At 38.9% G+C, this 22,869-nt stretch overlaps 1 protein-coding gene across 10 annotated transcripts in view; it reads right to left on the bottom strand.

Moving 5' to 3' along the window:
* Positions 1-22,869, bottom strand: part of CTNND2 (catenin delta 2) — a 644,756-nt gene that overhangs the window by 364,877 nt on the left and 257,010 nt on the right. The window lies entirely within an intron of this gene.

Here is a 22,869-nt window from a genome sequence, read left to right on the forward strand (position 1 = left end):
TCTAAATGCTCATGAGGCACTTGCTTGAAGAAACTCCTTGCAGACTTTTTGCTGCTCTGCAATATGTCCTACTTTGGCGTTGGGCCTGTAGAGCTAGTCTTACAAAATGAAATAGTCTATACAGGAAAGTGCATGCTGATGTTTAAACGACAATACTGTGCCACAGCCTTGGCTTTCCTTAACAAAGTTAACAGGAACAGAACACTGGTGACTATCTGCATTGGATTTACAGGCTAGAATTAACAAATTTTGATTTTCAGCTATTGGAAAAATCTCTAGAACTAAGTGCTTCAGCAGATGAAGGCAGAGACGGGGAGAGAAGGGGAAGGAAAGTTGCTGGTCCTCCTTCATTTTCTGGTGTGTATGTATGTACATTTTAGGTAGAGAATGAGACCAACCTGACCATCTAAGCTCCACTTCATAAAACAAAGTTGAAGTTTTTCTTTTGGAATGAAAATAGAGCTTTGTGAGTACCTCTAGTGGTCTTCTGAGTGTTTGGGATGGCTGCCTCAGGATGCGTTCCTCAAGGTTCAAATATAATTAAAGAGGGTTTTCTGAGCTTGGCTTCTGTTTGTGGCTTCATAAGCTGACTATTACCTTAGTGGCTGCTAAGGAGGTGAGGTGGGTGGCTGCTCTGCAGTGCTGAGCAGCCATGCTTTGGCTTCAGGGCTGTGGGGAGCCTTCATTTTCCCTTTGGTATTTTGCTTTAGACCACATGAATGGATGATGTCACCTGTGCTAATCCCAGGGTCAGTATCTGTGTATCTTGTGCTTATTTGAGGTCCTGTTAATGGTTTACAGAAACTTTTTCGGAGGTATATGGAGTGTAAATAAAGGGGGCGGGGGGGAAGTCCCTATCTTAACCAGAGCTTTCATGTGTTGACTTGACCTCCACTTGAGTCAGGGAACTGATTAACAGAGGTATACCACAGAGTTCACCTGTCATGCTTTCTAGCGCTCCCTACATGCTGCCTTCCACATCACAGAAGATGGGGGTGGTCTGTGGACAGTGATTTTCGTTAAGAAGAAAAGAAATCCCTTTGCTGATAAAAGCACTCCCAGGGGCCTGAAGATCTTAAAAAATATTTCCTTTAGATTTGCTCTATAGCAGGAATAAGCTGCTCTGCCTACCACAACTTGAAAGAGTACTTGAAAGAAAATGGCACAGTCTGAAACAGTTTCGTGTCTGTGTTGTCACTAGTTGACAAGTAACATCTGCCTCCAAGATTGTACAGAGCAGAGATTAAATACCACAGATTCATGGATAAACAGTACGGACAAGCATGAAAATGATTGTCCTATGTTGTTGTTCTTGTTTTAATTTTTTTTGGTAATAGTTCTTGCCCATTTCATGTGTTAATGAAGATAAACCAGTAGGTAGTCTTTGGAGGTATATCCTGAATGTTAATGTGGTTAAATAATTAATAAAAAGAACATATTTTCCAGTCATTGTTATATGAGATACAGAGATTAGACTTTCCTGTGACTATCAGGGCCTTGAATGCCCTCCTGTCTAGCTTTCTGCTCAGAAGGCCAGCTAGAAGAGCTTCAATAAAAAGCTGGAAGAAGAATCAGCTGCTCCCCTACTCTTTGTGCAGGAGCGGCTTTTTTAACCCGAGTGCTGGACACTCATCTGAGCTGGGCCTGTGCCTGGCCGTATTCTCCACTGAATCAGATCCAGACCCTGACCTGCAGGCTAACTTTCCAGTGTGACTCACGAACCGTCTCATCACTATGATCTTGCCTGGTGGTCACTGGACTCCAGCTCTAGAGATATCTTGACCACAACTCACTGACTTGTGTTCCCAGCTCGACCCCAGACCAGCCTCACCACCACAAACTTGTCCAACATCTTCACTGAACCTTGCATGCTCTGATCTCTTCACTGAAGCTTGCTACCATCTCCATACCTGCCCTACTTGGGGACTGCAGGATGGGGCCCTGGTTGGCGAGTCCCCTGCTCTGGCAGCTTTGTGAGTGCTCCCGGTCCCCAGCTCCCCGCTCCTCAGGGAGCAGCCGTCCCTCGCGGGCCCTGACGGTAATCCTGGAACTGGGAGCACAGGCCGGATACAAACAGAATGAAGCTCTGGCACCGCGTGAGAGCCCTGCTGAGTTGGAAAGAGAATCCAAGAGCATCCTGTTAAGTGGTAAGAAATACTATTTTGTACTCAAACACTGTAGCCTTTGTAGAGGATGCTGGCAGAGCAGCAAAGTAAAACCTCTTGAACAGTCATTTCAAAAGCAGAATTTATACTCCTTCAGCTTGACATTGAGCAAAAAAGAACCTTAGCTCCCTGCAACTGTTTGTGGTGTGGGATGATCCTGCACGACAGGAACAGACTGCCAATGCACTGATTATCCTCATCACAAAGAAAGTCTTCTGGGGATCAAATTTTATTATTGGGCCAGTTTAACAGCAATTTGAACATAACCAGTGAGTTACAGTATCACCATCCAAATGACATCAAAACCAAAGTCACATGCACATGAAAATTGTACAGGGCTTCCTCTATCCTGGGTGAAATTTAACAATATTGAGAAAACACACTAATTTTGACAAAAACAAATTATACACTGTAACACATTATAAAAAGATGAAGAGACCATCCAAAATCCTGTTCCATTAAATTGCAATATTCAGATCACTTTTAATTCTTAGTAGAGGAACAGGTTTGTCAGATAAAGAATCATCTAGAGGCATCCTGATCTTCAGCATCAACTGAGAACGCTCAGTGCCTTGCAGGATCTAACATTTACTTTAGATTATATAACCCATATCCTGACACTGGCATTTGACAAGTGAACAATTTGAAAAATCTGTATTTTCTGAAGTCTTTGTGAGTTACCAATTTTAAAGTTGTCCCATACAAGACAGAATATATTTTTTCTCTTCTGTTTGTTCACAGCTTAGCATACATCAAATCCTGATACTTGGAACAGGCATCAAAATTCGTATTTCCCACAGTGATGGTAAGAATGAAGAAGTGTTTAGGACCATGGCTTGACAAAGGAAGAAGGGTGAAATCTGAGAAAATACGAGACAACTATTTATCCTTCATACTCTTCCTCCAGAACACATTATTTGAACCCATCTGATATATCTCTTCGTCTCTTCTACATACATAAAACAAGTCAAAGCCAGATGCAAAGCCCTGAAGTCAGCTGCTCAGCTGGCTTTGAGGGTTCCTTCTAGTGTTGCCCTCACAGAACAGTCTGTGGCTCCTCCACTGCCACTGTACAGAACAGTGACTACAGTGAAACACAGCACAGAGAAGCCAATCCTCACTGACACTGGTATTTCTATGGTCAAGGAAGAAACGAGAAAACTCATTTGGCTGAAAACAAAGACACAGCAGTCCCTCAGGAAAGGTAGCCCCTTGGCCCCAAAATGCAAACAAATCAAGAGCTTGGGCAGCAGGTCAGTGAAGGGGAGTGTCTCCAAACATTGCCACAATAAATTCTGGGTTGTAAGTTAAACTTTCCCCCTCCCCTTTACCTTTCTTGGCCCCTTCCCCCTGATCTTGGAATTTCAATTGCAGTGCAATAGGAACATTTTGTCTGCAGGTTCAGAGCTGAATTAGCCTGGCTACGCTTTTCATGCCCAGAGCAAAAAGGTCTGGACAGGGGAAGAGACAGTGTGTGCCAGGTACGTGTCCTCTTTGGAGAGTTAAGTATTGAGTTTGAGCACTCAGCCCTGAATCACTTACTTTGCCACAATAAGCATCCTCAAGATTAATCAAGCCATCAAAAGAAAGTGGTATATGCACTAGGATATCTTCCCCAAAAGCACAGCAGTGACCTTTTTCTTTAAAATAAAAATAAAATAAAACAGCAAAACCCAAAAAGACCTCTCTCTGTCAGTGACACTTACATTACTTGGTATTTTCACACAGAACCTAAAATGTCTGCAGGTATTTAGTCATATTTTTTAAGCCTAGTTTACTGATAAGTTGATGGCTGGATTGAGAAATGAATCTTTTCTGAAAGACAGTCAACAAGCATCTAAGTAAAGTATTTGCTTTGCTGTACCAATATGAAACAAAATTATTATTACTTTTACCAATCATTTAGTACAATGGAACCAAAATCCCTGCACTCTAGCCTCAACACAAAACTTGCTTATCTCCCTATGAATACATGTTTTGGCTTTATCCTCACCTATTATTTTTGATGATAAATTCTTCAACTCCTTCAAAGCAATCAGGAAGTAACAGGGGGCTATTGTCACAGACTGAATACCAAATTCAACTGACTTCTCTCAAATATATCCAAAATGTAACAAAAGCACATATGAGAGATCACTTTTCATTATACCATAGCTTATTGCAGATTTTAACAGAAATGTACAGACATATATAACATGATTAGGAAGTCATTTTTGAGACAATCTCGCATAATACTACCCAAAGCCTTTGTCTTGCACCCCTGTGAAAGTGCTTTTCTCCGCGACCAGCAGAAGGCCAGCAGCACAGTAGGAAGATGGCGGTGCAGGCCTCAGGCCCTTCCCTGGCAACATGGAGTCATGGCGGAGGCAGCCATGGCCTGGTGGGCAGGGGCCTGCTGCCTCCCTGGAGCTGGCTTCACTATGGGAGGGCGTGGGGCAGGGTCTGGCACCCCCACACGCAGTCCCTGGGGGACAGACGGCCCCACCGGGGGACAGGGTGGGGGGCAGCCTGTGGCTACCAGGGCATGGGGAGGAGGGAGGCGGGCTGTGGTAGCAAAACTTGTGGAAACAGCCCCAGGGGAAGCCCAGGATTTGTAAGGAGGAACCCACCGCCATGATCGCTGTACTTGACCCAGCGAAGATCTTGGTACATTACTGGCATCCTGTGTTTGCTCAGCCATCCCCACCATACCCTCTCCTGCTCTTAACTTGACCTCCTTACCTTACTGCGCTCTCCAGCTTCTCACTATTAAGCATCAGTTTGCATTTCTCTGCCTCCTCCTCATTTCTAGTTTTGCTCTGTTCAGTTCCTAGCTTCTCTTTTTCTCAAAAATAAAAAAGTAACACGAGAACCAGATGAAGACAGTAGGAGAAGTTTGGAAGCTTGCGACTTCCACACAGAGCAGAACCTTCTGAGAACCAGAAAAAGGGTCCCTGCAGCTGCATCCACCCCCTCCGTATTCATCAAGGGGATTCAACGATGATATTTACTCATATTTCAAACAGGTTTTCTTACAGCACCTGCTCTCGTTAATTAAAGTGTAATTAATCCACATCACTTTCTCCCACCTAAGCCAGACTCTACACTTGCACTGTGCTGCAGTCTCTAACTGCAGCTAGGTTTGAGAAAGTGGTAATTTTTCTTTTCTCGACTTTAAAGGGGAGAAAACTGATGGTAGAGAAAGAAAATGGATATATATCAGGAGCAAATTTTGTGCAGTGAGAAAAGATGTAGAATGGAGGATTTGGAACCCTCAAAGCAATTTTTATCTCCCTTCAAGAACACAGAAGGCTGTCATTACTTTAAGTACTACATTGAAACTGATTTATACTGGCCATTACAGTAAAAGACCAGGATGCAGCCTTGTAGATCTACATCCAGGCTTCCTCTTCTGTTTGAAAAAGATCTGCAGAGCTCTAACAGCTCTGCATAACTACCCCTTTTTTCCCTGTTCCTTTAGGACCCTCCAAGAGGCCTGAGACTTCAGTACCTCCTGGTGCACGTCAGGTTTAATGCATCAGTCCTCAGAAAAAAAAAAAAACACAACACAATACAGAGAATGCACTGAACAGTTAACACAATTGAGAGCACACTTTCAGATAATGTTGTTATCCACTTGAAAACTCTTCTTTGAAAGAGACTTCTGATGAGAGATAAGAGAAGGTGTTGAAGTTTTTGAAAATGTAAGTCTAGAAGTCATGAAAATCCAGAATGGGACACCTGGACTACAGGTCTTCATCACAAGCCCCACAAGACTGCTGGGCATTAGTGACCTTATATTTAGTTCTTCATGAAAGAGTTTCTACGATGCTGTATGGCCGATAAGTATCTTAAGAACTTCTCCTCTGAGCTGTCTCCTGCAACCGCAGGAATGGCCATGACCCTGTTGTCTTCCCTGTAACAGATATATCAACAGAACTGCATACATCACAGAAATATTGTCACTTCCCACTAGGCTCACTCCTTTTACATAACATTCACGTCTTCAATGATGCATATGGTATCTAAGTATTGCTGTCAAACCTCTGACACACCATGCTATTTTGCTGTGATTCTTAGCTAGGATGATGAGAAATAGGAACTGTCAGGGTTTGAATGTCCTTATTTTTGTAACTGAGGCAGCAGTCTCAGCATAATTTAATTAGATATTTTGTTTGGTTATGCCATTGACATATATTCTGGAATATACCTGGAATTACTGACAAAGCAATTGTATTCTTTCATGTTGTGATAAAATGGCTTCAATCAAAATAATTATGTAGCTGCAGTGGTTATATGCATTACATTAACATTTACATATACACATTCAGCTGTGATGTTCCCTACAATGCATGTAAGAAACCCTACGATCTCATAACTACAGCTTTGTACCAAGGGGCAGCCAAAGCTCAGAACAAAACAACTCAAGAGAAGCAGGTAAAGCACTGGAATTGCCTACCTAAGGATAATATTAATGATGACACTGATTTATACTGTGCTGCAGGGACACGTGTAATTCTATGCTGACTAAAATAAGAAAAGAAAAATGGTAGTTTTAATTTTTCAGACTTGGTTCTTTTTCAGCTGGTTTGGGAAGCAATTTTAATGAACAGGAAATATTCTGAAAGCAAGCTGTAGAAAGGTATATAGTAGATTTGTGACTGAAAAAGGGAGCAGTCTTGGGACAAAAAAAAATTCTGTGCCAATTGTATATATATATACACACAGGGGTAGGAAAAAAAGGGAAATCATCTATGCAGGTTGAGAGGCACAGCTAGGTTTCATTGCCCTGATTTTGAAAGTAGGGAAAGCAGTAGTGGGTGACCCTTGCCTGGTCAGTGACAGCAGGTAGATTTTGCTGCCCTCTTCTCACAACATAAAAAAGGCAGAGATGTGTCTTGGGTTGGTTTCTTCTTGGAATACTCTCGATTTGTTTTGTCATGCTTAGGCTGCTTCTTTAGCTGGATGAAATTCAGAAGTGCAACAATAAGAAGTCCTGAGAATAGACACGGGTCCTCCTTTAAGTTAGCAAAATTTAGTTTGTGATAAAATGCTATGTATGCAAATGATAACCATAGAGGGGGATTTTATTATTTATTTATTTGTAATCCAAAAATATGACGACTCTAAAGCTTTTTCTAGCACAATTCTTAAACACGCTTCAGAAGTGCTGCCTTGGTAATTCCTGCATAAAGCTCCATCACACAAACTAATATACTTTGATATAACCTGTCACAACCTTGCTGGACATATTCACAAGGGTATTTTCCCTCAGGGAAAAATCATTTCAGTTTCATGAACGGTAACCATGGAAATATCAGATCAGTCAAGGTTTCAGAAGACAGATATGTTTATCAGTGATTTCACTTTCCCAAAGCATGTTTAATATAATAGATATATAACAAACATTAAGTACATTAAAAACATAGGCTAACTGCCCCACACATTTATATGCATTTGACACAAACCCAGTACTAAACTTGGACTGTCCTAGAACAAGGTATCAATGACTGCAGGACATAAGTAAGGCCAAAGGATCTTGCTTGGTATCTGCTTCTTTCCTCACACTGTATTGGATGCTTTGTACTGTCAAACACAATGCATAAATGTTATCTGCTATTTTCACTAAAAATGTGCATGTTTAGCTATCTTTCCTGGTTGCTGCACTCTGGATTTAGAACAACTATACAGAGAGAGAAGGAAAGGCTCCTAGGATGAGGCAGACATGGAGAAATGCACAGAGGGGAGAAGTCCTGCTCAGGGCAGAAAGCAGATCTCAACCGTACTGCAGAGAAATCTCTGGGGGGAAAAAAAAAACAAATCCTTAAGAGCCTAGAGGTGTTGTATAGAATTCAACTGACCCAGGAAAAAATATCTGAAAGCTGCTAATGTACAAGCAAAAAGAATCAACTTACTGTACACAAATGTAAAAGGGAGACTTGATTTTAGAACTTCTACTTCATTCTGCCCGTATACCAGCACGGAGACTTCCAATTTCCAAAACTAACATGCTCTAATTAAGTAACATTATTTCTAGCAAAATCTGTATTTAGGGAGTAGAATACTTTCTCGCCTTTTGGTATGTTTATTTTAAAGCGAGGTGAGAGTGGTTCCACCATGAGACTCAGATTCAATCATAGACTGAGCAGTGTTTTAGTATGGTATTTTAAGCATTTTTTTTTTTCTTAGAGAAAAAAATGGATTGGAAAGAAAACAGAACGGGAGTTTTGTCAGGCATAGGTAGAAAAATACAATGCACGGTTCCTATTTTTATCATCTTCTAAGTAGACAAAAATTAAAATTTGTAAGAGAATTGACCTCATACCAAAGCTGATCCCAAAGATTTTGGATACTAGAAGCGTAAGTTTTATGGGGCATTTGCTACTTTATCTGCCTATGAATCTCATGCTGATGTATAATGGTTTGCTCTTACATTCTGAAATCCTTCCATTCTTCTGAGAAGGCCAACAAAAAAAATAAGGACATCCAAATCCAGTGTTTCTGCATTTGTCAGGAAAGGTTTCCACAAGACACCTAAACACATGCATTAGCTGCTGCAAACAAAGCTCTCCTGAAAACAAAACAAAACAAAACACAAACTGAATGATTTGAGGAATTCCACTCCATTTTTAAACAGTGAAATCTCAGCTGTACAAATTCTCAACCAGCAGCCATAATCTCTGAATAAACTTACATGCTTCTCCTTCAGGGTGTAGTTTCACATTATACTTAATTCAATCTAACAGCAGGCGGAGGCCAGAGGGGATGGACCTGCTTTCCCCTTGCTTTTGTGCTTCTTCCCTTGTGTTAAATTTAGCAACTGTGCAATTCTACAGTGACTCCGATCAGTTTGCTGATCTGAGGAAAACTCACCATTTTCCATGAGTTAGCTTTCCCTCCAAGCAGGGGTGAGTTACAGTGACAAGTCAAACTCAGAAAAGGAGGCAGAAGTGGCGCACAGACAGTGATGTGAGAATGAGGGCTATTACTCATTTCAGCTCCTGTCTAGTTAGACCAAACTAAGCATAACATGAAATCACATCCTAAGGCTGCATCTACATTACTGTTTCAGTCTGAAGCAGTTGTAAGATTTGAAGTGAATCGCCAATTAACAACCATATTAAATGTTGGTTCAGTTAGCAGAATAGCTGTGGTGTGTGCAAACTGGATTCTTTCAGGAGGAAACTTGGCTGAAAATATTGCTCCACAGGTACACCAAATATTTACTAGGCATTCATACGCCATCATGCATTACCTCACTGATTTCAAGCACGACCTTCCTGCGCATTTACAGAGTAACACAAGAAAACTCAAAAGTAAGGTCTGTATCCCTGTCACTCTCACAGTCAGTCAGTCTGCAAGTGCAGTCATCTCGTACAAAGCTCAGAGAGAACAAACATATTGTCACTTGGCTGCTACACTTGGTAAAAATTGACAATGCCACCTATCCGGGAGGCAATATCCATTTTCTGTAGGTAAAGCACTAGCATACATTCAGAAAGGCTTTTCCGGTTAAACTTTTTTTCAGAGAACATTTAAATAGTCCACATTAAGTAATTCCCAGTCATTTCATTTGATAGGGTTACACTTCTTTAAACGTGCCTTCTAAAAATATCTGTCAGGGCCATGTATTTACAGTCAGCAGCTTCCACTGAAAAGCAATCTTTCCCTAAGACTTGCATTTTAGAACACAGCTGTCCTACCTGTGTGTAAGGGACCAATGATTGGCACCTTGACACAGGATAGTAACTGTCCCTGTTTTTCATTTTTCTTTTTTTTATCATTAAAAAACAATCCATTACATGATCCTATAAATAAGCATAACTTAAAAGTTTCTAGTGCAAAACGTAGATTAAAGCAATGAAATATTTATCAAATATAAGTGAAATAACAACAAAAAGAACAGTTTGTGTTCTTAACACAGTTTGAAGTTTGGAGAAATTTTAATATTTTCAGGGTAATAAACGTCAGTTTAACACTTACAAGCAGATGTAGAGCCCCATAAACACCCATAAATAAGGTGTATATCTACCCCAGAGAATGGACTGGGGGTATTTCCTGACCATCAAGACTGACTGCAAGCAGACGACATGCTAGAATGAGATATGAGTGTGCACCGTGACCCTGCACATCTTGGCTTCCACTTGGTAGAAACTTGACGAGATGGACAGCAACGGAGCTACATCCAGACACTCAGGATTTCATGCCTGGACAGCTGGAGGACAAGTGGCAATGGGGAACAATGACCCTGCAGGGTAAACATGGGCAGTGACTACAGAAACCTGCAGCAGGCTGACCGCTCTGCTCCTCATCGTTCCAGCATGCAGCCAGTCTCAGCGGGTCCACACTCTCCAGAGGAGAAACTCAGGTTTCTCTCTTAAGTGCCACATGACCTAGGACTTCAAGAAGAGAGTCTTCTAAAAGTCTTAACTCAAAATATTAGTAATGAAAGAGTTCCACATGGAAGACATTTTTATTATAACCTCTTAAATAAAACAATTTTAGGTTGTATTTTTTAATCAAGAAGACACTTTAAATGTAACATTTCTATTAAGGAGAGCGATTCATAGTATGCAAATTATCATTACTTTGAATATAACTGAAAACAATCTTTAATAATTCTGAATTATTTGGATCAATTGAATCTTTAGCTTGCTTTAATTACTTTATGTTTACAGTCTCACAGGAAATGTGGAAATCACTGAAGGCCTCACAATGCCATTTTAAATAAACACCTGTTATTACTTTCATTAATTAAAAGCATGATTTTGATTCTGGGAAACAGAAGAAAAAAAAACAAAACTATTTATGTAAAATGCATTTCTGTCATTATTCTATTGCTTATGAACTTGGCTGAAATATGAAAAGTTTCATATGCTGCAATATTGGAACAAATTGAATTTCAGGAGTAAGAGTAATACTCTGAAATCACTACTGTTGCTACAGCTTCTAATAAGGTAGTGAATTGGTTTTAATCTTGATTTTTCCCATATTTCTTTTTAAAACATCATCTTTATTTTAGAAAACCCAATGCAGTCCAAATTGGCATTTAAAGGCATTTTGACCTGAGTTCCAAAAGTAAGAATTGCCATTTTAGATGCTACATTTCCCATAAAAGTCAGTTTACTCTTATGTATTTTAATCTTTTTTCCTAACTTGAAGAGGAACTTGCTCTGTGATGCTACCAAAAGACCATCAAGATGACAGTGGAAGAGATAAGAAGAGTCATCAAGCTGACTGTACATAGTGTCCTCTCAAATAAGTAAAGAAACTCTACTACACCTTCATTTACTCCATCCCTCCCTCCCCGTTTCTTTCATTGCAAGTTTTATGTTCAAAAAGAATAAGCCAAGCTTTTCCAAGCAGTAGTTGATGGCGAAGCTTTCCCATCAGGCTTCATGTTACCATATTACAAACCCATGGACTGGAAAGATCCTAGCTTTAGAAAGTCTCCAACTTAAAAATAAAGAAGGTATCACAGTGTGACAATCTTGGCAGAGTGCTGATGACACAGGAGAGAATGGATGCTTTGGCAGAACTGAATGCTTCATTCAGCCTGAAATCTTCCCTTCTTCCATGCAAATAAACTGTTGGGGTTTTTGTTTTTTGTTTCTTTTCCTCTCCTTCCTCTGCATGTGGGACCACGTCACAAAAGAACTGAAAGAAAGAAATCAACTTGTGTCCACAGGGTACAGCATCTAGGTCCCAACCTTTTAGAAATGAAGCATGACAAGAGAATCAGAACTTCAGTATTTATCTCTGTACAAACTGCATTATGAAAAGCAATTAAGATTTGACCTTCCTGATATAAAAATGGTCTGGTTGCTACTAGAAACTGACCTTGAACTTCTGCCTTGAAATTCTCAAAAATCTTATTTCTACAGATTTTCAAAGGGCTGAGTTTCCAAAAAAGAAAACTTGTAATCTAATAGAGATAGTTTAAATTTAGCTGTGATTATATTGGCCTTTTCAAAGCTTCTCTTGCAACCCCATTTTATAAGAAAGGCCAATGTCAAACCAATGCTGTAAGATTGTTTTTGGTGATTTTTTTTTTTGAAGTTAGCCTCTAACCATGGCAGACTAAGTCAAAGTGGTATTGCCAACCTTGTGAAAACCAATATAGAAGCATATCTACAGAATGTAATTAACCATGTATTTAACATCTTTATTTATATGCCCATAGTTCTTTTTCGTAAGAATGACGCAACAGCTCCACTAGCAATTTAAACAGGCAAAATCAAAAGTCATTTTCTAAGTTCTTTACCCAAGCAATACCTTTGAAATTAATGAGAGGTCATTGAATTAAAAACCAGCTGATAGACTTGTATCTTCCATTAAAAGCATTCCTGCCTGCTTACAAGTCACATTGCATAGTGTTCCTCTTTGAGATTTGGCTGCACTAAAATTAAACATCAGTTGAAATGGATTTAATGATTTAATTTTTGAATAGATTACTTTACAAACTTTAGCAACATTGGTGCAATACTTTCAGACTGAGCTATTCAAAGAAGCCTAAGGGAGGAAGGCAACCACATTTCACTGAAACAGATGAAATGTCAGCTGAAATAAGTGCATATGTCTGCATATAATCTTCTATTTATAGCTGTTATCAAGAAATATAGCATGTAGTATTTCTGACAGACCTTCATGGAAGTACTTTATTCACTCCGAGTGCAAGCATCTATGAAAGCTTTGTCATCTTTTCCAAACTTTATTACCTCTCGTCTTGGAGCACCAGATTCCGAGCTGGGAACCATTACTGAATATTAGCAGCGTACATAGGAAACTACGTGCTTTTTTCATCATCATGAATTGATGACAAAGCTTCAGTACACTAAGTGATCATTACTGTAGAGCCAAAGAGACAGAGACCTTCGAAAGACCGAAGAGAAGGTGAGGAGGGGATGTTGTAAAGTTCCATAGCTATTCCTAGGTCAGCTGAGAACCAGAGACGCTCAGCAAAGAAAGAAAACCTCTGTCCTTTCAGACACATCTTATTTTTCAGAAAGGATTAATTGGTGAGGAATTGCAATTGTTAAGACTTCAAGACCTTGGGTCTTGAAATTCACGCATATGACATCATTCTGGTGAAATAAATTACGTATCTCATCAGACACTCTAGGAAGGCAAAATCCTTGAATCACAAGGCAATGATCATTGCTCATTAAAAGACCGACACTTTTCTAATACTAGTAAAAGAGAAAAGGCGGGACAGCAAAACAGCTATAAATATGAGAAGAAGAAGCTAAATCAGAACAGAAATGTTGAGAAATATACGGAAGCGGTAGAAAATATTAAATTGCAAGAAAGTCAAAAAATTATATTAAGAATAGCAAGTCATGTTTTATACCACAAAAGCGTAAACCAGACTAATTACAACTGCTCCTTGTTTATACCATTAACTACAACGAAGAAGAAAAATTGGCAGGTCAGAAGTAAAGCACGTGGATACCTGTTGGGGATCTGTCATGCACAAAGGTGTCAACATGACTGTCTCATGCAGCTCTGGGGCAGGAAGATCCTGCTCTACCCAAGGCCGTTTCAGTTACTGTCTGTCTTACTGTAACGAGTCCCGATCCCACTACCAGTCTGCTCTGTGTTACTATCTTACTTCATGCAATGCACAAGAAATGTTTCTCAATGTTTGATGAAAGATACCAACCAACCATTGCATTTCACAAGCTAAAACTGAGCCACCTGAACTTGGAACAACAAAGTAGTAACATCAAAACAACGCACTCATGTAAAATGTATATAAAAAGGCAAAATAAATCTTTTAAATCCTATCTTAATAATTGGATTAGATTAAGACTGTTTAGCAATATTACTGCTTAGCATCACTTAATATAGCTTTAAATTCTAACAGGATAAAGTGAAAGAATAGTATATCCAAAAAAACATACCCCAGGCTGGTTGCACTCATAACTAATGCCATGCTACTGCTGAAATACTCACGTAACTACGGTTCTGTTCTTCGCTAAAAGTCAGCACTAATGCAGAAAGCTGTATATTTACCATAATATATAATTTTAATGACTAGTCAAAATTTTATCTCTTCACTGTGTATATCCGGCATTCTTTTAAACAAAATAAAAGCCATCCATAGCCTAGATTTCCAGTAAATGCTTGAAATAATCAAAACCTGACAAGGGTTTTATTATGCATGTTAACAGGGCTTTCTTTAATTTTTACTCATCAAGGAATAAAAGCCATGCTTATTTAAAATCACTGATGTGAAGGGGTTCATGTCACAGATTATCTTCATAATGTGAACAAGGGCTTTTATTGTAACTGTGTCAATATCCCTTTTTGTTGTTGGGGGGGAGTTTAGCTCAATATAAACTGTCATCTAAATTCATTGCTAAGGAACAAAATACTGTATTATCAGTGCCTCGCTGCAGAAACAGAGCTGAACCTTGCAATGCTTGTGTATTCCTGGGCCACTAAAGTAAATATATTTACAGGCATTACTGGATATTTATTTATTATTGGTATTTTGTTCTTTTGTCTGAAAAATGGATCTATAAATTAAAAAAAAAATAAAAATAAAGTGATTTAAGTGGAAACCTATGTAAAAATTAAAGCAGAATGCCTGAGTAAGATTTTTGGTTAATTACTCATTTCTTAGGTACTAAGACTAAGTTCTCAATAGTAAAGTTGGCACATGCATAAGAACAAAACTGAGCCATACTACAACAGATTCTTAGGGTGGTAAGGAGGGTAACACATAACCCTTTGCTATTTCTAGAACTTCTGATTAGAGCCAAAAATAAAGACTTGACGAAGATGAATGTCTTGCAAGTCTTTAGCTTCAAATGAAAATGCTATTGTCTTCTTAATTACAGCACTAATTGAAAACACTTGAGGGAAGGAAGTCTAGAGAACAGGAATGGAGAAGCGATGGATGAGAGAACATCCAATAATAAACACACCACTCTTTTAACACCCAACTTTAAGTATTTTTTTAAACCAGAAAAAAAACACAATTATAAATCTGGGACATATAAATGCTGCTGCAGAAGCTCTTTCAGGTGGACTTCTGTAATATACTGCATAAGCTATGCCTCTTTTGCACATTTTATTCTACGTGATTAATACTGACTGGACAGAGAAAATCAGAAAGCTTTTTGTAAAAGCTTTCCATATATGAAGTCACTTATATCCTGACATTTACATATTCCTAGGAAGGAAAATGCTATATATTCTAATGTAATATATTTAGCAGACTAGCATATAAAGCAGAGGTAGTGATTACTTCAATTTATTAATAGGGTCTTCTGTTCTCGTCAGCAACTTGCAATGATTATTTCCTCCCAACAACTACGTTTATCAATTTACATACACTACATTTCATTGACAAATTATTTGGCCATGAATTTCCAAAAATCTGCCAGAGCTTTCTGTTAATCAACTAGAAGGGGAAAATTGGATAGCTGAACTACAAAGCACTGATTATAATTGGATCAGTCCTGAGAGTGTAATAAAGAAATTGCTTGCAATGTTCAACATATACTAGCCTAGCATTTGGACTAAAAGTGACTCAGTATAGACTAATGGTTCCACATTAATGTTCGTTAAATGCTGTTGTTGTATTAGATTGAAGTGGGTTTAAATTAAAATGCTACTTACAAACTGTTTTTTAGAATGAACAAATTTTGTGATTAACATAAAAGTAAAAAGGAATGATTAACTGCATTATGTTATTCCAACCACATACACCTCAATTTATGGAAGGGAAAGTATTTCAGCACTGGCAACAACTTGGCTTAGAGTGCAAGATCACACAATGACACATAAATAAACCCCAGGTGCAACACTACAGATATTGTAAAGGTAACAGTGTGTTTATCACTCAGTGAACCCATAAACCTGAATCAAAAATTAAATATCAATACCTCTCTTTTACACTAGGAGATCAGGGAAAGAAGGTGGTGTCAGATGGGGAAAAAGACCAAAACTAGAACTTTTGTGCAAGTGTTAATGCTGCATTTTCTGTACTGTGAAAGAATACTGCAAGCCTTCAGACAACCAAAATGAAGGGACTGCCTGTCTGCCAGTGTTACCCTCCTAGTTCCTACAGCTGCCTTACTTTCATAGAATCACAGAATCGTGGAATCATTAAGGTTGGAAAAGACCTCCAAGATCACCTGGTCCAACCATCACCCTATCACCTGCCATCAACCTATCACCCTTCATCCAGCAGAGGTACCTTGCCAACAGTACTTGCTGTCTTTGGCTCCTTTCTTGCAGGGCCTGACCCAAAGCAGAGTTGCTTATACCAGGTTCCAGGCAGCTCAGCAGAGCAGTTATCACCGTTGTGAGATGAGCAGTCTTCTCTATCCCAGTCATCTCCCAAGTGGAATATGTGCTCCCCAGGGATGTGCAAGATAATCCACTGGAGTGCAGGAAGAAAGTATTTTTGATATTATTAAATAAAGTGTTTACTTCATTTTTATCTCATCTTTTACTAATTTCTACTTTGGTGTGCTTTGTAACGTACGTAATATCTTAGTACAATAGTACACATAATCTATAAATAAATAACTATACATGCGGTGGGGGTGCATGCTTAAAAATGTCACACTGCCAGGGGTGCATGATCAATATGTTTGGCGCCCACTGCTCTAATTCAGCAGGGAGGCTGTTTTAGGAACACTGATCAGAATCCAAGGAGGCTGCTCAGAAGTCAGTCTTGAAACCGATGACTGTTTTTGTGGGGAGAGGAATGTCATTAGGAACGTCATTGCTTCAGGGAACCAGTGAAGCTGGATGAAGCCCTCACTGAAGCCGTAACATGTCTACCAAGTATCTGAGGACTAGGATTTCTTCTTTTTTTCTGATAAATTTTGAAGATAATATGTTTATCTAAGCTGAAGACATTCCTTTCATGGTAATCACTGGCTCCTGTTACCCACTCATGAATACTTTCAACAAAATCAGTAGCCGTACTGAAAACCTTCAAGGCACCTTTCACAGGATATTTGGAATTAGGCAAACTTCATGCTCTACTCAATTTGATCCTTATCCTATTGCAGCTATATTCACAGAAGTCTAAGTGATGAAGATTTAATTGAAAACAAAATACAACAATTTAATCTTGATCTTGTTTCAAGATAACAGGATACAAATGTAAAGGCTGTACTATATCTTCCATCTCTACACCTGGAGAGTAGGGTGCTCTACAGAGAGTGAGGAGGTAGAGAGCTGGAGTGCAAAAGTCTATTATTTTTAATTAAACCTTTGTTCAGGCAGATGAGCAGTGTTGAGACACGAGGTAAAAATAAAAGGGGTAGAGGAAAGCCAGAAGGAGACACAATATTTATTCACAATTAGTAGTAACTGAGACTATATCTACTATGTGCTGAAAGCATGAGAGATTTAAAAGCCCCTTAACGTTTAACACATTAAAATCTATAAAATCTTCAGCTAACTGCTGAAATGGCAATGTGCCTAGAGAGCATATAACATTAGCCATTCAAAGCATGTTGCTATCAAATTGTGAGACGCCTGCGGAAACGAACTGTGCTCATTCATCTCTTTCCTGGAATTCAGCTAAATATATTAATACCTCCTATGTGCTTTTGATATTTGATATACTTGAGCGTCAAGGAATGCAAAGTTCAGTTCCTGCTTACAGAACAGTCATGGTTGTAGCAGCACCACTGAGATGTTTATCTATGCCAGTTCCTCAGAAAAAGCAGATAGACAACAAAAAGGAAAATAATATCAGGACCAATTCCTGTGCACATTATCTCATATGAACAAGGAGAGACCTATTATTAATAATAACAATGTTGATTTCTAAAGCAAGAGGAAAAATCACCAACACCACCACCCAAAAAAAACAAAAACAAACAAACAAAAAACACAAAGACAAATCTTTTCAAAGTGAATTGATAAGTCTTAAATTTCCTGCAAACACTACAGCTAAATACAACAATAGGATACAGGATCCACTTTCAATGTGGCAACAGAAATTACTACTGTAGACATGAGTGTATTTCTGAAAACTATGTCTAATGAGAAAGCTGTAACTTCCACCAATACATTTTTATTGAAAATTTCCATTTTATAAAAAGATTGCATTGAAAAACAACTCTAAATAAAACCATGACCAATCTTAAATAAAACCATAAACCTAGCTTAATGGAAAAGTAACTTAGTCATTTGCTAAGAACAGATAAACTACCTTGGAAGAGTTTTTGGCAAGAATTATTAGCAACTGTTCCCTTATCTACACTAGTGAAAGGTGATCAGGACTTGTCAAAGTAAGGAAGTGCAGGAGGTAAGGGCTTTATTTTGGCAAACTGCAGTGTTCAGGCACGTGAACTGGGTGGAATATAAACTTAGGCAATGGAAACGGAGAGGAGGGTGGTCAAGACAAGTCAAGGTCAGCTACACAAGCTCAGAAAGTGAGAAGCAGAAGGTCACGGTGATGAAGGGAAAGAAAATATAGCGCCTGACTGCAATATTTCTTTGAAATGACACAAAGTTGAATTTGTTCCCTCAAGAACAGGGAAAAGATAGGCTTTGTTTTCATCTGCGGAACAAAAAAAAATGTTTGGAGTTCTGGGAAGCTTTCAGCTGACTGCGTTTGGCTCAGCCCTGGTATAAATGCATTGCTATACAACTTCTGTTTCATGACCATTTCATTTCTAAACTGCTTTGGGGATAAATCATGTTGTGTGGAGGGATGCTGTTGTCTACAGAGCCAATGGAGTTTCATAAGCTGCAAGATGTGTATCATGGAGAGAAATATCTATCTGCGTATAAAAATAGCTGAAGGCAATCCAATGGTATTGTATCAACTTCTGCTGCCTAATTCTGTTGTAAAGATTCATTTGAATTGTTGTCAGGTATTCACTGTTTCTCATTTCCCTGTACAGCCTTCCAGATATGCAGAGATCCTAATAACAAGATAGTATCTCAGGAACTGACATACAGATGTGATAACTACTCATAACAGCAAATGAGATTTGTTTTCAACAATTAGACCCCACATTTCTCAACTCAAGTAGCCGTTTTGAATGAGTATTTTCAACTTTTGTCTTTGGTTTTCCCAATGGTAAGAAGGGCACAATATGGTTCCATGACACCTCTGCCTCGTCCTCCTGTTCTTTAGACTCTGCCCCAGTCTCATTTTCTTCATCCTGCTCCGTCCCGCTCTTCATTTCTCAGACCCTCTGATTCATGTGTGTGCCTATTAAATTCAAGTCTTCACTTTTTAGACTGCATCTGGGTTTTCCAAGATGCCTCACCCACTTTGTGTACAAGCGTTCCCCCTTGCAAACTTTCCCCCCCACACACACGCTTGTAACTGGGATCCTACAGGCCCCTGGAGGTCTGCTTCTTGACTTCTTTACATTGGGCTTGAAAAGAGTCCTTCCTACCCTGACCACTCTGGGGGATGGATGGGATAACACCACACAGACCGCCCTTCCAGCTCCAGCATGGCTGGGCAGGGCTGAGGGAGCAGGAGCCCAGCCCAGCTGCAGCACCCGGGGCTGCTGTGGGAGCCCAGGCCTGGGCAAGGTGGGGAAGGCCCAGGGCATGGGGCACGAGGAGAGTCAGGGCTGGTGGCGTGAGTCTGGAACACCACCAAGAGCAGCGACGATGATGATGATGACGACTTGAAATCCTTGTCAGAACCTCAACATGTCTCTCAATGTGCATCTTGAAAAGAAAATATTTAACCTGGGAGGCTCAGCTTGACAAAACAAGGGACAATTGAAATCTTGGTTCAATACAAAACAGTAGACAACATTAGTGATAGATACCGCTTATAGTCTCTGTCCTCAACACTGACTCTTTGAGGCACCTTGGCTTCCCTGTTTCTGTTAGTGTTTGATTCCAATTGCCCATGGCCATTAAATAGTGTCATCATATTACAGAATCTGTTCTCAGCCATAAAACACCTACTTCTAAGATATCAAAAATAAAATGGCATCTAGTATGTTTGGTCTACAAGCAGTAAGCACTAAAAATCAACTTTCCTGGACAAGTTTAATCAAACTTTCCTGAAAATACTCCAAATTCAAGAACTTTACAATAACAAGGCGCTCTCCCTCAGCATTATCCTCAGTCTTGTCTTCCTCCAGCCCTATCCAAAAACATTTCAACATCTGATAAGTAAGGATGGGGACAAAAAGAATATTGTCAAATTATTAAAGCAGAGCCCAAAGAAGTATCATAAAAAGCAGAGCTCAAAGGGCTGTAGAGAAATAGTTGTGTCATCCATATCCCACTCTTGACAGATATTCTACATGTGTTTAAGCTTCAAATGATAGTATTTAATGTCTCTTTAGGCAATCTACTGCAGTGCTTATCTGTCCTTAATGGTAAATGGTATTGCTCAAATTTTTCAGAAAATGGTTTGTTATAAGTGGTCCAAACACATATCCTGATTCTGTAAGATATAACTAAGTTTTACGTCAATAAAGATAAACATGGAAATATTGATCTTAGGAAGCATATTTCAAATTAGTGCAATATTCAAGTGTCAGGCTTGCAACAAGACATAAATGTGAATGTTACAATTGTTAAGAGTTTTCAGACATCTCAGTATCATCCTAGCAATGCACTGAGTTAGAAATTACACTCTTGAACCGTCTTCATTGGCTTTCTTATCCGTAAATGATTACATGTAAAATATAAAAGGTTTTTATTCTGTTGTCTTCATTATGCTTTTTTTGAGTTTTTGTTTTAATTTTCCTGGTATTAGTAAAACAAACAAACAAAAAAAAGACAAGCTAATTGAGAGAGAAGCAAAGTGACAACTGGCAGCCCCAAATAAAGGCTTTTAGCTGAAAAGACCATTTCTTAAGGCACTAGAGGGAAAAATATCTATATCATTATTGTCATAGCTTCTCTGAAGTAGCGTGGATGAGATTAAAATAAAATCTGATACCTTAATTTCATAAACATGCCAGCATTACAAGTTTGGCAATGCTCAATGTTACTGTGTCACTGCTCTCATGGAGGTGATATCTCAGGCAGAAAAGGAGAGTACTTGGCAAGCAGGAGAAGGGAGAGAGCATCTGTGGAGGGGGTGTTTTACAAAGTCTTGTTGGAGTTAGTGCCTACAGAGATATGTCTAGAAATGATACAACCTATAATACTATTGCAAAAGATATGGCTGTATTGTAAAAAAAAGAAAATCACACTAGACTCAATTGCTTGGACATTTGCTGGAAATTTGCCTTTCAGCAACAGAAGCTTATCTGCTGCAAAACCGTGAAACTAGTTAGTTCCCTGTAGGAGATCAACAGGACGAATCTGTTTTCTCAATGTGCTTTATTATACAGAACTAGCACAAAGCAAAACTCTAAATTAATGGAAATACCAAAAAAGTTTTACAACTTTTGACTATCTCATTTTCATGATTTTTTTGGTACTTCAAACGAACAAAAAACAACAAACAAACAAATTAAAAAAAAAAAAAAACCACTGGCTCCCTAAATCATAGAATGGCTTGTGCTGGAAGAGACCTTAAAGAACACCCAGTTCCAAGCCCCCTGCCATGGGCAGGGACACCTCCCACTACACCAGGTTGCTCCAAGCCCCATCCAGCCTGGCCTTGAACACTTCCAGGGATGGGGCATTCACAGCTTCTCAGGGCAGCCTGTTCCAGTGCCTCTCCACCCTCTGAATGAAGTAAATACTGGACTTCCATACAGTGAGTACAGACAAATTCATACTTATGACAAACATCAGAGATCCACCATAATCAGTCAGCAGGGTATTTATAATACATCCTTTATTATATATACATTGGCTATTAAAACAAAATTCTGTACAACAATTGTTTTCATTTTGTCTTAGGAATCAACTGTAGAGATTTTAAAAAATGAATATACGTCTAAATAGAAAATATATCTAACATACCTCTAAATAGAAGTAACAGTCCCACTGAAGAATAGAAATAAATAAATGGACAAAGAGTGTTGTCATCTAAATATGTAATAGTTACATGCACTTCTTCTTCATGACTATAGCACACGCAAAGGTAAAATCTTAAATTTGAAATTTAAGAAAATTATAAACAATTCTTCATTGAAAATTTCTTTTCAGAATACCAAGTTTTCGGATTAGAATCCTTCCCCCATCACTGAATTGTTTTTTTGGATTTAGGATTATATGAAAATCAAATGTTATATCAGGTTGCTCCAAATGATCCAGTCATAAGTTTGATGTATTAATAATGGTCTCAAACTAACTTATTCACCAAGTCTGGAATGTCTATTGGGATACAGTGTCCATCACTGTTCAAGTCTATCTTTTCACTATGTCATAGCCAAAAGATCAAGAGAGAGCAAGTACAAGGCAAAACAAACAAGGAAAGAGTATTTAAAATACTTTCCTCAGTATTTCCCTCATCACTTTTCTTACTTCTAAACCACATCCTCTGACTTTCACACTCTTAAATGTGGTGCTACACATGAAACCAGCAACATCAACTATTGACGTCAAACTCACATAGGAAATCAGTCGTGGTGCGTTGTGATACGTGTCACATTAAGCAGAATCTGTCCATTCTGCTTCTTGGCAACTCAACTACTTCACAAAATTCTTATTCCTAAACAAAGACTCCAGAAGTGCCCAAATGCTGTGTTTAGGCATGTAAAACAGTAGGCTGACTTTCAGAAGTGCTGGACTTCAGCCTTTACCTAGAGGAAACATATTAGCACAGTGATCATCATCCACCAAGTAGCAACTCAATACCATG

Source organism: Anser anser (genome assembly GCF_964211835.1).
Source record: "Anser anser genome assembly, chromosome: 2".
Lineage (NCBI taxonomy): Eukaryota > Metazoa > Chordata > Aves > Anseriformes > Anatidae > Anser > Anser anser.